The following is a 16,171-nucleotide window of genomic DNA, read 5'->3' on the forward strand; positions in this document are numbered from 1 at the left end:
GAAATAGCATGCCTTTATAGTTGCAGCAAAACCCACAGGTCTGATAGATAAAATAGAATGAACTCTAACATAAACTATATCTTCTGTATTAATGGTGTGTCAGTATAGGTTCATTCGTTATAACAAATGCCCACTCTTGATTGTGTGTGTGTGTGTGGGAAGCCGTGAGGTATGTAGGAATTTTCTCTACTTCCTGCTTAATTTTGTGAATGTTAAAAAAAGTCTTTGTTAAAAAATGCTAAGAAAGGGCTAAATAACCCTGAACTTGAATAATGTAAGTCAACATTCTCTGTGTTCCTGTGTGTTGTTCATATGTGTTAAACTCATGTAATCAAATACTTAATTGAAGGTTCTACAAGTGAGTAACATTTTACTCAGGAACCAAATGCAGTTGTAGAGTGTGTCCAGGTCACACAAGCAAGGGGTACACTCAAAATTGTAGCCTACTCACCCTGCTCTATTTCAAAAATATACTTTGGCAAGTGTCACCTCATGATGAAAACAAAACATAGCCAGGAGCTGGAGAGATGGCTTAGTGGTTAAGATTACTGACTGCTCTTAATATATATATATATATATATATATATATATTTATAAATATCTTCACTAAGCCAAAGTAGTAGTCACACTTAAATTTCAGACTTCCAGCTTATTCTTATCCACAGAATCTTAGGTAAGCTTGCACTCTACTGACATACAAGATACGGAGGGAGACGTATGGAGGACAGGGTATAGAGCTTCCATGCCATCTTTAGATGTGTCACATTCCGAAAGTGTATATATCTTAAGATATCCAGAAGCGATTCAGAACCCTACCCTGGGTTTATGGAGGCCATATTCAAATGTGTGATTGTGCAAAAGGGTATGATCAGAGGCTAAAACTCTTGAGTCAGAAAATCTAGCAAGGCTTGTAGATTTAGTTCTTTTTGTTTCTTTTTTTTTAATATGCAAAAATTTATTTGACCAAGATGTAGAAAAAGTGATACTATTATGTATGATACAATAGCAAGAACGTAAAGAACAGAGTATATTTTATCAATTGCACAGTTTGCTCAAAGTTCATCTCCCTGGTAGTGTGATGCTTAATAAATAGGAGTGAGGCGCAGGGTTCAGATAAGCTAGAAGCAGGGTGACTTTCAGTCGGGACTGTAAACTTGAGTTGGCCCCGCACTGCTGGGGAACGTGGAATGTTAGAGTGTGAGATGTTAACTGAGAAAGGAAAACTACAAAGCCAAAAAAGGAAAAAAAAAAAAAAAGTGCAGCCTACAGAGCACCTCACATCCAATTCAATCCGGAGGTCTTGGTCTTTTATTAGTGTCATTCCCGAAGGAATTCAAGTCTTGGCAAAGTCAAGCTTCCATTTGTTGTTCCCGGAACAATGGAGATGAAGTTAAGCCAATTTCTTTTTCCTTCAGTACTTTGCTGCTGGAAAGACCTTTTGTTGCCCAACACTTGGTAATACAACAATGCTCAATGTATTGAAGGCTACTAACCTTCGCTGTGTAGCTCTGGCTGAAAAGGGTTGGACTCTGCCATAGTCCCTGCTGGGCATATCACTAGACCACCGCAGAAAAGTCCAGGAACAAGACGCTTGCTCCTCAGCCGGGCGTGGAGGTGCACGCCTTTAATCCCAGCACTTGGAAGGCAGAGGTAGGCGGATTTCTGAGTTCGAGGCCAGCCTGGTCTACAGAGTGAGCTATAGGACAGCCAGAGCTATAAAGAGAAACCCTGTCTCGAAAAACCAAAAAAAGACACTTGCTCCTCAGAGAACAATTTTGGAGCTACTGGAAGATGTAACATGGAACAGCACTAAAGCTCAGTCAGAAGGCACATGGGCAACAGTGATCACCCCAGGATTCTCGCTTGGAATGCTTAAAGGACAGTCTGTTCTGCACGGGGGAGTGTGGAGCAGACTCAGTATGATCAGGCTAGTCTAGTTGTGCTTTATAACTTCCCATAGGAGACTGTTAATTTTCGCTGTGGGTGGAAAATTTCTGCATGTTTTCTTGTGACAACCCCTAGCCTCACAAAACTTCCCCAACAGCAGCCAGCTATGATTAGATACTTGAGCCTGTGCTTCAAAGTGTGGGGCTGACTACTTCCCAAGAACCAAATGCCCTCAGCCGTAAGCAACTATGCTCAGTGTGAAATTCCCTGCCTATCTTAGGAATAAATGCAATTTAAGAATAAGAATAATCAGAGTAGCTGGTGTATGGCATTATTTTTTTATGGCCCTTGAAATGGGATCCTTCAGATAGGGGTCTTATTTTTTATTTCAAATAAAGTAGAGAAAAAAATTTATTTCTGTCTGGAAAACAGAAAGGCGAGGAAAGATTATTGTTTAAGACAATTTTCTCTGTAGATCTCCAGACAGCTCATTGAGATAGCTCAGCTCTCAAAGACCAAAGCCCAGTCTTTTATTTACATATCAGTTTAGTTATTTACTTCTGCCTCCATTTTGACTAGCCCACAAATCAACATTCCTTGTCCCCAGCCCACTGATTGGAAAAAAAAATGCAGTGGTGGTGGAGGAACAGGGCCCCGGGTTGAGGGAAAAAAAAATGACAACAAGCGCATTTTTTTTTAAACATTGCAAATGAATTCAGAGAACTGCTTACCTTTGTAAGCACAGACAATAAACTTATCTGGGTGGCATCCCATCCAGAGATTACCATTCTGACCCTGCCTGGACCTAAATTCACTGAGCCCCTGACCGACCTTGAACTCAGGAATCCGCCCACCTTTGTATCTGCCGGCTCTTTTTAACTTTCTGAAGAGCTGGCACGTAGTGCAGCTGCCTCGGTTCTTTAAGGTCCATGAAGCCCTTCCTATGATTCATATTGCATCCTTATATTTTGCACAGTCGATAAATTATATATTTTTGAACTCATGTTTTCAGAGTTCATTCCCATAGCCTGAAGGACTGTCCTGAAGGTCACATGTTTACTTTTTTTTTTTTGGCTAAGGACATAGACCTACCCTCACCTCTCAGACTCGTGCTGTTTCTGATTATTATGGAGTCATTAACCTTGGTAGAGAGGACATTCCCCTTTAATCATGTCAGGGAAAATTTTTCCCAATAACTTTGGCTGGGAGACTATTTCCTGAAGGAGAAACATGAACTAATATATCTACATATTTTTATACAAACAAGCCTCGTGCCCAACAATCCTCAACACTCATGGAGACCCACACCCTCCTGGATCTGCTCCAGGGTCGAGAAAACATGTCACACTGTCTCTTCCATGCAGGACCGTGCAGGACTCAACATCACCTGATATTGGGAAGACAAATTCTAGTTTTTACCAACTGCCTTGGATTGGGAGTTTTGACTAAGGAAGCATAACAAAACATGATAAGTCATAATAATGATATTTAAAATGTAAATCTAGCATTACAGTAATACCTCTAGACTTTTAACCTGAATAATTATTATAAAGATTTTCTAGAATGTGATTTGAATTCCAGAATACCTGTCTGTAGTTACACCTACTTTTCTTCTTAGTCAGAGTGCAGTGAGATTATGCATAAGATTTTAAATATACTTGAATTTAAGTAGGGTTTAGGTGTCTTATAGAAAAAATAAAGATGAGAAATATTGCCGTCCCAAGCAGAAATTATGGCATAAAAACATTTACAGCTTACTAATGGCTTTTGCTCTGTGTGATTTCCTGTGTTCCCTGTGTTGGATAAGATTCATGAACGTCATTGTGGATTCAGTGCTGATGGCGTTTCCTCCCTTACTGTTTTCTCTTCTCTTCACCGCTGTCGCCACCCCCACTCCACTTGATTTTGAGACCTGCTCTTCCTCAGAGCTGAGACTGTTGTTGAAGTCAGGATCCTCTTGCCTCAGTCTCCTGAATGCTAGTGTTACAGGCACAGGTCCCCATATACGTTAACTTTCTCTTTTTAAAAGTTAAGTCATTAATATAAAAGTATCTGGACTACGAAGGTGTGGATTCTGTTTCATGTTCTTTACTATGTATTCAAACATGGAAGTAGATGGTATGTTACAGACAAAAGATATTTTTCAAAGTAAAAGGAAAATCCTCTGTAATTTTTCTTTCTGTACAGTGTATGAATCCTGTTACTATGCTGTTGGCATCCCAAAGCTTTGGGGGAACTGATGGGGACCCTAATGCTTGTGCAGCAATGAGCAGTTTGCTCTGTGCAGCCCCCACCTCACTCTGGCTCAGATTCTCCAGGAAGGCTTTCCTCTGGGCTGTAAATGAATTCCAGCCCAAAACCCTTTTTCTCCAAATCCTTTTTTGTGTCTCTGTCTCATTTCTATACTCTAATTCTTTAACCTGGGGGAAAAAAAAACCTCCCTTTGCCCTTTTCAGTTCCTTTTCTTTTGCAGTAGATGATGCTGAGAGTGATTGGGTTATTAAGAAAGAAAATTGTTGAAACATGTTCCAGTTGTTCAACAACTGGAAAATTTCAGTTGTCATGGGAATGGAGGTCTAAGGTTTCATACACTTCTATCCAGTGAGGAGTAAAGCAGGGATAGTATGAAATTATACTGTACACAGAGAACATCAGGCCTTGCTGAGAAAGGATTGAAGCAGAGCCTAGAAAAATGAGCACAAATATCACAAAAGGGGCTGGGAGATGGAAGATGTTTGTCCGTAATAGTGCAATAAAAACATATTTATAGAAAGTTACTTTCCTATATAGCACAAAATAACAATGGCACACCTCATGCAAGTGATAGATCAAGTCCTGTTCAGATATTACCTGACTTTAAAATTTATTTGCCTTTGGAAAGAACATAAGATCAACCATCTTGCTAAATTCTTTTAGTATGAATGTATGAAGCCCTATGACTTAATATGACTTAGTATAACCATGAAGCACTTAATTTAGTATTAATGTATGAGCGCTCTCTCTCTCTCTCTCTTTCACACACACACACACTGTATGTGTTCAATCCTGTACAGAATGTTTCTGGACCTTAGTTATCTATCTTAAGATTTTATGCCCATTAATAAGTAATTCCCATTTCCTCTTTCCCTCAATCCCTTGTGACTACAATATTGCTCTTTGATTTTATGAATCTTTGATTCTACAAGTTTGACTATTTTAGACACTTTATTTAAGTACAATAATGTATTTGTTTCTGTGGCTGACTAACTTCATTTTGCATCATATATGCAAAGTTTATCCATGTTGTTAGATGTTGCAGAACTTCCTTCTTTTTAAAGGCACTATATCACTTCTCAGCCTTTTGTCTAAGATCAAGTGTGGTATCTGTTCTTATCAGTTTAAAGAACAGTATTCGTAAGACTAGAGCTGAGCACATGCCCTGACAGAGCCAAGAAGATATATCACCCACCTCTATCATGTGAGAGCTTTAATTTGCCAGCATATGACACAATATTTCAACTTATTGGATAGTTAAAAAAATTGTCTTTAACTAAAGAATTAGAAAAAAACTAAACATTTTTTGCAGTAGTACCTGTCTGCAGAACACAGTCTTTATTTATTTATTTATTATTTATTATTTTTTTATTATTGGGTATGTATTTCATTTACATTTCCAATGCTATCCCAAAAGTCCCCCACACCCTCCCACACCCACTCCCCCACCCACCCACTCCCACCTCTTGGCCCTGGCGTTCCCCTGTACTGAGGCATATAAAGTCTGCACGACCAATGGGCCTCTCTTTCCAGTGATGGCCGACCAGGCCATCTTCTGATATATATGCAGCTAGAGACAGGCGGGGTACTGGTTAGTTCATATTGTTGCAGAACACAGTCTTTTTTGTTTTTTTTTTTTTGAGTATCACCATATTAAGAAAGAAAATAAATGCTGTCATTTACTATTTTTCAAAAGGAAGGTCAGTTTTAACAGTATGTCACATCTGCTGGTTAATTCTTGTTGATTAGATGTGACATTTTAAAGCATATCATTTAACCAGCAGGTGTCTCCATTGTTCAGTGAGATCTTTTTCAGAGTAGTAGCATTACCAGTAGATGGAATTATGGAGGCTTGAATTGCTAGTGATATGTATAGAACAGAAAAGAACTCAGGCCCAAACTCAATAATAAAACCCTAAGAGTAGGTCTTGTGCTCTGAATCCAAATAAGGCAAAGATGTGTTGCAGATTGCTGCTCATTTCTTTCAGTCCGTTTCATGTGCAGCAGAAGAGAAGGAAGTGGGTGCCTTCACCGCTTTTAGGAGCTCACACGTTTATGATATGTGTACTCACTCATTCTATTTAGCAGATATTCCTGAGAACCTCCTTAGTGCTGAGCATTATTTTAGACACAGAGACTATGGTTACACTCAAGATAGATGAAAATTCTGCCTTCATAGCATCTACATTCTAGGGGACAGCTCACATTGTGACATGTTGCTGGTAGTTTTTGGCTGTCTGCTTTGTGTTACCACTTGGTTGCATGTGCACACACGCCCAGGAACTATCTTGGATCTGCAGATGAAAGACACACACACACACACACACACACACACACACACACACACACACACGATCATTGTAACCTGCCTTATTGGCTCTGTGTCTGGGCTCTCTATCTTTCCCTTACCTTTACTCCTAGCACAACACCTATAATCCTCCCTCAAATTAGCTGCCCAGTTATCTTTCCTCCTAGCTCAACACCTCTAAATCTGCTCTCAGTTTGGTTGTCCAGTTACCTTTACTCTTAGCTCAACACCTTAAAATCTGCCCTTCGCTTGGTCGCCTATTTACCTTCTCTTAAGCCCATGGGCCACTTTCCTTTTACACCTACATTTTGGAAGATCTTCCCTGCAGCTCCGAGTCTGTTCTGTCCCTCTCCCCACTAAGTATCTCAATTCTCCTCTTCTCTCATAGCCTGCAGGAACCTGGATATCTGTCCTCTTTCTTTCTGCCCAGTCATTAGCCACTGGCATCTTTATTGATTGATCAAGAACCAATTGGAGACAAGGAACTTCAGCATCAGTACTCGCAGATTCTTGATTAAATCAGAGTATCAGAACCACTCCTCTACAGTGACATACCTAGATCATACCATGCAATATCTTGTGTTTAAGATGCCAGTTTACTACATCACAGCAACTGTCTATAAACGTTTTCCTAATTAACTTGATGAGAAACGATGACAGTATATGAATCAAATTACTTGCTGCCTTTACATGAAGCCAAACTGCAAATATTAGAAAAGATGGTCAACGTCCATTGCTCTTGTTTAGTTAGGGTATTGTGAGTTGTTGCCTGTCTTCTGAGGTATTAGAGATCATTTGTTTTTACACAAAACATCAATCATGGGACAATAGAACTGTTGTGTTTGATGATGATGACGGTGATGCTGCTGCTGACGTGTGTGTGTGTGTGTGTGTGTGTGTGTGTGTGTGTGTGTGTGCATGTGAGTGTTCTTGTGTGTGTATCATATGTCCAGGGGTGCAAGTGGGTGCATGTGAAGACTGGAGGTCAAGTGTGTTTCTCCATCACTCTCTGTTTTGTTTTTAGCCTGGCTCCCTCACTCACCTGGAGCTCACTAATTTGATTAGACTGACTTGTCAGTGAGCCCAAAGTTCCTCCTCTTTCTGCTTCCTTCACACGCATAGGTACCTATTAGAGGTGCCCTCCCTTAACTCCCTGATATTTTGTTTTGATTTTACATGATAGTGACAGTAAAATTTATAACTTTATACTGTGGCCAGCACTTTACCAACTAAGCCATCTCTGCAAATCTCAACCTGGGTTTTAATACTTCTCTAGTAATTTATGAATGTCTATATTGTATTAAATATAACCATAGTAAATTAAACTTCAAAGCATAATGCTTTTTTACACTGCATATTAAGTAGGTAGTGAAGACAAATAATATACAGTTACCTAATTGAATGATATTGCACTAACAGGATTAGAAATGTGGCATTTCAATGGGCCATCAGTTGAAACTTGAAGAATACACACACTCACACACACACACACACACACACACACAATCATATTTTATAGTTATAGTCATTGTCTCAGTACTACAGCTGTTTGATAAGCCTGGGTAAGGAAATAAGTGACTTCAACAGTAAGGAAAATCGCTAACTTTCCCCTGTATCTATTTATATTTCAAATGAAGGTTTGTAGAACTTTGTTCTTTGTATTGGTTCAACCTGGTGTAGAAAGATAAAAGGCTATCATAGGCACTACCTGAAATAAGGTGGATTTCCTTTCTCTATTCCACTGCACTAGATAGGCTGTGTTTTTGGCTGTTGTTGGCTTGTTTTTACATAGCCTCTTTCGCATGATGCTTTACTCTTTTCTTTAACATTGCCAAAGAATTGTATGAGGTGGTGTCATTCTCTATTAATGACATTATTGATCTTGATTAAACTTTCTTGACTCTCTTCTGAGAGGAAACTCATTCCATCTTAGCATTGCATTGCTAATCAACTGAAGGAAACATATCTAATAATACAACAATGCCCTATACATCATAGCACGTTGTTTGAAGTGGTAACCGTAAGTAAAGTACTCTCTAGTGGCTGACTGATGCAGAGGATATAAGTGAGACTATGTGTCCCTACCTGTCTTTTTTACCATAACAACATTTTGATAAAATTAAGAGTTAGAGAATTTCAGTATTCCTTACCCTTGCACACTGTTGATAGGAATATAAATTAGATTAAGTGTTATAGAGAACAGAATAGATGAAGCAGTCCTACTACAGGGATACAAAGGGAAGGGAAGGTAATCAGCCTGTCAAAGTGACATTGACCCTCATAGTTACTGTACTGCTGCACATGATAGCCAAAAAACAGAAACTAGCCAAGTTTTCATGAACAGTAAGTGAAGAGAGATAATGTGGGAAAAATACTACTCAACATAAAAATTAAAATGTCACTTGCGACAACATAGATGGAACTGGAAAACATTATGTTAGGTGAAATAAAAAGACGCAGAAAGACAAGAACCATATGCTCTTAGTCATATGTGAAACGAAATAGTTGCATGAAATATATATGTATGTATATATATATATATGTATGTATATATGTGTGTGTGCATATATATATATGTATATATGTGTGTGTGTGTGTGTGTGTGTGTGTGTGTGTGTGTGTGGAATTTACTGTGGTATGTGGATAATGTAATAGTCATATCATAAATGGCATATCTGTCACCTCAGATAGGCAGTATTTTTTTGCACTAAAATTATACTCAATCTTGGAATTTCTGTCTTCAACATTGTATCACGGAAGTAGAGTTTGAAAGGGATATGTACCTGGGAATTACTAGTGTTTTTAGAAGATAAACAATATGTAGAATATCCTAGACTGTAAAGATGCCTCTAAATTTTTAAAAGACAATTACTTGAGTTCCTTCCAGGGGTGCAGAGATTAGATCAGAGTGGTATTAGGTATAACTCAGTGATATTGAATCCAGTCCCCTCTACAGGAGTTTGGAGAAAGTTATGTTTGAGGCATAACTGAAACACACTAGTTATTCCTTTGGTATGTCACTACAAATTCAAGCAGTTACAGAAGTGACTTCACAGCTCTATGCTAATAATTAGTAGATTGAATTTACCTATCTAGGCAGATGACTGAAGAGTTATTATCAGCTCAAACAGGATAGGATATTGTTCTTGGTTGATGACACAGTCTCAGTTCCTCTTCTACAGTGTATTTAAAGAGTGTGCTGACTTGTCTAAATCCGAGCATCTAAACCTTGCCCAGTCAACTAACAAAGATCATTTTTCCATCTTGGGGACTTACCTAGGGTGATGAGGCTTGGTTTACGCTTCTTTGAGTCTAGCTAAGTTTTCTCCTTGAGAGTTTCTAAGGGTAATGAGGCTTATTAGGCAATGAATTACTTTGTAATTAGGCATGTCTCAGTCTGTCAGAAGTGCTTAGTCGTCCATCTGTTGTATAATTTTCACTCAAAGGATAAACTATATAGTCTCTTCAGGCTCTTTTGGAAAGAGTAGAAATTGACCAATTCATTTTTTTCCCATTGATTAATCATGATCAGAACACAAAATACAGTAGTAAAAATTTGGAAATATTCTTAAAATCTGGCCACATTTAGTCTACATTTCAGCCAAGGTAGAGATTCGTACCTGATATCCATTTATCATTGGCTAAAACTAATACTATATTAATCCTAACTGAAGTGCTCATAAATTACTGACTCTATGGCTGCTGCAAGAAGTATAATTGTGACTTTGTGCCCACTTCCCCTTCAATTATACTTCTTACTTATCTGCTGGGAGAGGGGAATTCATGAGTTTTCTTCGATGGAATGGCACTGGGCACCTCAAGCACACTCCAGGGCAGGCCATGCACTCAAGGGCAAGGGCAGCACAGAATAGACTCCATGGTATTTTGTCTGATCTTTGTTATCACTTGGTGGTTCCTCTCTCATTTTGGCTTTTCTTTTATTGGCTTTTTTGTTTTTGAGAGAGAGAGGGAGGCAGAGAGCATGAAATTGGGAAGGCAGAGAGGTGGGAGGATCTGGGAGGACTTAGGGAAGAAGAAGGAATATGATCAAATTACAGTGTATGAAAAAATTAAGAAACAGAAATGTAGACAGAGTATCACTGGGATGTTGTGCTGTTCTTGTTAAAAGAAAGTTTTGTTTTATTTGTACTTAGTCCTGCTTTCAGTACTATTGGGTTTTGATGGTATTTAGTGTCAGCCAGTGTCGCATACATCTTACTTCATAAAATCAATGTGATATTTTCTTAATATCTAAACACAAAGTCCAGAGTCCCTCAGTGAGGTACATATTTTTCTGCTGGTTTTCAAGGCTTCCTGGGATCATAGCTATCTTCCCCTCTAATTCTTGCACTGGGGCATATGCTAACTTTAAAAACTGGCTCTTTTTTTTTTTTTAATTAGGTACTTTCTTCATTCACATCTCCAGTGCTATCCCAAAAGTCCCCCTCCCCCCATTGCCCCCCCCCCCACTCCCACTTCCCGGCCCTGGCGTTCCCCTGCACTGAGGCATATAAAGTCTGCACGACCAATGGGCCTCTCTTTCCACTGATGGCCGACCAGGCCATCCTCTGATACATATACAGCTAGAGACATGAGCTCCAGGGGGCACTGGTTAGTTCATATTGTTGTTCCACCCATAGGATTTCAGATCCCCTCAGCTCCTTGGGTACTCTCTCTAGCTCCTCCATTGGGGGCCCTGTGATCCAACCAATAGCTGACTGTGAGCATCCACTTCTGTGTTTGCCAGGCCCAGGCATAGTCTCACAAGAGACAGCTATATCAAGGTCCTTTCAGCAAAATCTTGCTAGTGTATGCAATGGTGTCAGGATTTGGAGGCTGATTACAGGATGGATCCCCAGATATAGCAGTCTCTAGATGGTCCACCCCTTCATCTCAGCTCCAAACTTCATCTCTGCAACTCCCTCCATGGGCGTTCTGCTCCCAATTCTAAGAAGGGGCAAAGCGTCCACACCGTGGTCTTCATTCCTCCTGAGTCTCATGTGCTTCGCAAATTGTATCCTATATCTTGGATATTCTAAATTTCTGGGCTAATATCCACTTTTCAGTGAGTACATATTGTGTGAGTTCCTTTGTGAATGTGTTACCTCACTCAGGATGATGCCCTCCAGGTCCATCCATTTGCCTAAGAATTTCATAAATTCATTCTTTTTAATAGCTGAGTAGTACTCCATTGTGTAAATGTATTACATTTTCTGTATCCATTCCTCTGTTGAGGAACATCTGGGTTCTTTCCAGCTTCTGGCTATTATAAATAAGGCTGCTATGAACATAATGAAGCATATGTCCTTCTTACCCGGTTGGGTATATGCCCAGGAGAGGTATTGTGGGATCCTCCAGTAGTACTATGTCCAATTTTCTGAGGAACCGCCAGACTGATTTCCAGAGTGGTTGTACAAGCTTGCAATCCCACCAACAATGGAGGAGTGTTCCTCTTTCTCCACATCCTCGCCAGCATCTGCTGTCACCTGAATTTTTGATCTTAGCCATTCTGACTGGTGTGAGGTGGAATCTCAGGGTTGTTTTGATTTGCATTTCCCTGATGATTAAGGATGTTGAACATTTTTTCAGGTGCTTCTCAGCCACTCGGTATTCCTCAGGTGAGAATTCTTTGTTTAGCTCTGAGCCCCATTTTTAATGGGGTTATTTGATTTTCTGGGGTCCACCTTCTTAAGTTCTTTATATATGTTGGATATTAGTCCCCTATCTGATTTAGGATGGGTAAAGATTCTTTCCCAATCTGTTGGTGGTCTTTTTGTCTTATTGACAGTGTCTTTTGCCTTACAGAAGCTTTGCAATTTTATGAGGTCCCATTTGTTGATTAGATCTTACAGCACAAGCCATTGCTGTTCTATTCAGGAATTTTTCCCCTGTGCCCATATCTTCAAGGCTTTCCCCCACTTTCTCCTCTATAAGTTTCAGTGTCTCTGGTTTTATGTGGAGTTCCTTGATCCACTTAGATTTAACCTTAGTACAAGGAGATAGGAATGGATCAATTCGCATTCTTCTACCTGTTAACTGCCAGTTGTGCCAGCACCATTTGTTGAAAATGCTGTCCTTTTTCCACTGGATGGTTTTAGCTCCCTTGTCAAAGATAAGTGACCATAGGTGTGTGGGTTCATTTCTGGGTCTTCAATTCTATTCCATTGGTCTACTTGTCTGTCGCTATACCGGTACCATGCAGTTTTTATCACAATTGCTCTTTAGTACAACTTTAGGTCAGGCATGGTGATTCCACCAGAGGTTCTTTTATCCTTGAGAAGAGTTTTTGTTATCCTAGGTTTTTTGTTATTCCAGATGAATTTGCAGATTGCCCTTTCTATCGCTGAAGAATTGAGTTGGAATTTTGATGGGGATTGCATTGAATCTGTAGATTGCTTTTGGCAAGATAGCCATTTTTACAATGTTGATCCTGCCAATCCATGAGCATGGGAGATCTATCCATCTTCTGAGATCTTTAATTTCTTTCTTCAGAGACTTGAAGTTCTTATCATACAGATCTTTCACTTCCTTAGTTAGAATCGAGCCAAGGTATTGTATATTATTTGTGACTATTTTAAAGGGTGTTGCTTCCCTAATTTCTTTCTCAGCCTGTTTATCCTTTGTGTAGAGAAAGGCCACTGATTTGTTTGAGTTAATTTTATATCCAACTACTTCATTGAAGCTGTTTATCAGGTTTAGGAGTTTTAGGGTCACTTATATATACTATCATATCATCTGCAAAAACTGATATTTTGACTTCTTCCTTTCCAATTTGTATCCCCATGATCTCCTTTTGTTGTCGAATTGTTCTGGCTAGGACTTCAAGAACAATGTTGAATAGGTAGGGAGAAAGTGGGCAGCCTTGTCTAGTCCCCGATTTTAGTGGGAATGCTTCCAGTTTATCACCATTTACTTTGATGTTGGCTACTGGTTTGCTGTAGATTGCTTGTATCCTGTTCAGGTATGGGCCAACTGGGTCTTTTTATTTTATTTTTTCTATGAAGCTACTCATTCAAAGAATTTAGAATAAATATATGAGAATCAAACTCTTCAAAGGAGGAATCACCTCCTACTATTTGTCTTGCTTCTTTCATGATGATCCTGCTGTCTCTCAAGAGTGAAGGCAGCTCATCTCCTTGCCCTGTCCGTGGCATTCTGTGTGAAATAATGCCTCTATTGATTGCCAAATTTTACTTCCTTCCACAGTAAGAGAATAAGTGAGTGCCAGATACTGATTATATTCTGCAGCGCCCAAGTGTAATTGTCTCACCAATGTGATCTAGGCAAAGCTGAAGAGCACACGATTTTATCCGGAAGGAATGTGTCTGCCCTTCTAATTCACCTTTCCTTTTTTTTCTGGCTGTAACATGGTGGGCGTGGTGTAGTAATACATCTTGTACTCTATAGATAATGGCACCAGGAATAGGAAAATAATAACTAGATTTCTGGAGTCCTCGAACCATCTTTGGATGATTATATCTTGCCTGTTATGTGAAACAGAGGTAAATTTCACTGTTTTTATATTTTCATATTTTGAGTGCCTGTGGCTGAGTTTCTAGCCCAATCAATGTAATAATCTTCAGATGATCTCTCTTAACATCGACATACCTCTCAAAAATAGAATTGTTATTCTAAGAGGAAATCAATGAAACCAAACTTTATCCTCCTTTTTACATTGAAATGTAACTTTCTGTAAGCAGGTAATGTGAACGATACTTTCTTTAAGGAAATTCATGTTTAAAGGCACTTCATCAAGAAGAAATATTGTGAGTGAGCATCGAGGAAGCTCAAAGTATCTCCAAGGAAAAATGGAGAATGGTATCTCAAAGTCCTAGCCTTCTCTGTACGATGCACAGAAAATTACCAAAGCTGCTATCAAGTGTTTGGGGAGGGACTCAGTTTTCTCCAGGCAAGCAGATGCTGAGGAGCTACCCGTGCTCCACCTGATGGTTGCATACCCATGTACATACTGGCAGCACTAAATCAGCTCTTACATACTAGAAAAGGGAGAGAGAACATGAGGTTGAAGGGGGGAGATGGTGGGGAAATGGTGGCAGAATTAAAGGGAAATGTATTTGATCAAAACACATGAGTGTATGAATATTAAAATATTTTCAAAAGAATAAAAATTCATTCTGTTTGGATAGAACATTGTGAAATTGTGGATAACAAAGACTGAAATTGGTAGATAAAGACATGGAAAGATCTGTCAGATTTGATGCTTTATTGTATAACAAAATACCCCAACATTTAGTATTCCCAAATTATTATGACTCACCTAAATGATAAACCGGGATTGGATGGCCACATTCACATGTCTACTTGATAGGCTAACCATAATGTCACTCCAGTGTACAGGTTTATTTGTATGGCAGCAATGTTCCAAAAGCAACACAGAAGACATGTTTTTATGTAGAAGTATTTTTATAAATCTGTAACAATTTTACATGAACAGTTATTGACAAAGCTTATATATAAGAACTGGAAGGAAGCCCTCACTGTTCCATAGGAAAACTTGAAAATCATCAATGGACAATATTTTTTAGAGTTCTAGTTTTTGAGATACTAAGAGAGATGGACTTTTAGTTGGTGTTTAGTGAAGAAAGCAGAACCCAGACTTGGAGCTCACCCACAGATCCTGTCCCCAGCTTTACCCTTTTATATGAATAGATTTCATTTATTAGAAAAGTGAGCTTTTAGGAGTTGGTTTAGTGGGTAAAAGCAATTGCTCTGCACGAGGACCTGAGTTTGGATCCATAGCACCCAGGTCAAAAGCCAGGCATGGTTGTTCTTGCCTCTTACTCCACCATTCTCACTGACCAGCCAGCCTACCTTGAAAGGTGAGTTTCTGATACAGGAACCCTGGCTCAAAGCAATAAGGTGGAGGGAGCAATAGAGGGTGACACCCATCATCCTCCTCTGGCCGCCACATGCTCCTGTATGGGAACAAGTATCTTCACATTCACAAGTGTGTTCACACACATTCATCCGTGCATACACAGGAAGGAAGCACAGGTCCCAATGCCCACATCTGATATCACTCATTCTGAAGATCTTTGTAGTATGGCACGTTTGCTATAATTAATGAATCAGTGCTGACAGAGTTAGTAACACAAGCCTGTGCTGCGTTTAGGTTTTAGAGTTCACACAGACCCTTTTCAGCTCTAGAATCCTTCCCAGGATACACAGTACGCTTAGCTATCACATCTGTTCTTAGCAATGGCAGGTCTTTCAGACCTTCTGCAGGTCTGGTAACTTTGAGTATTTTCAGGAGTGATGTCAAAACACTGTGTTGGTTTCTGCTTTATTGGAATTCATCAGGAACTCTTGTGATTAGATTCGGATGATGATTTTGGGGAGAAAGACCACAGAGGTAGAGGGCCTTTTTCATCACATTTTAGGTGAAGGTGCTCTCCCACTTATGCCTTGTGGGTGTTACTCTTGATCACTTGGCCCAGGGAGTTTGCTTGTGTTTCCCCATAATCTCCCACCTCCCCTTTCCTGAGCTCTTTGGAAGGGCCATGTTTCTACTCAGTCTCCATTTAACAAGCAGTAAGCTATTCTATACTTTCATCCCTGAGAGTGGAGAATCTGTATTAATTATTAGGACTTATTCTACACTGGAGATTTATTATTTCCTGCCAATTCATTAATTTACTCACTTATTTATATCAATGCAAATTCACAGATGTTTATTACACACATTAGGCTATAGTCTTTTTT

The 16,171-nt window shown here is 39.4% G+C and overlaps 1 pseudogene; it reads left to right on the top strand.

Annotated features, from left to right (window-relative positions):
* The first annotated feature begins 5,211 nt into the window (after positions 1–5,211).
* Positions 5,212–5,415, top strand: Gm24666 (annotated as a pseudogene).
* The last annotated feature ends 10,756 nt before the right edge of the window (positions 5,416–16,171 follow it).

This window comes from Mus musculus, chromosome 5, assembly GCF_000001635.26.
Source record: "Mus musculus strain C57BL/6J chromosome 5, GRCm38.p6 C57BL/6J".
In the NCBI taxonomy this organism is placed as follows: Eukaryota; Metazoa; Chordata; class Mammalia; order Rodentia; family Muridae; genus Mus; species Mus musculus.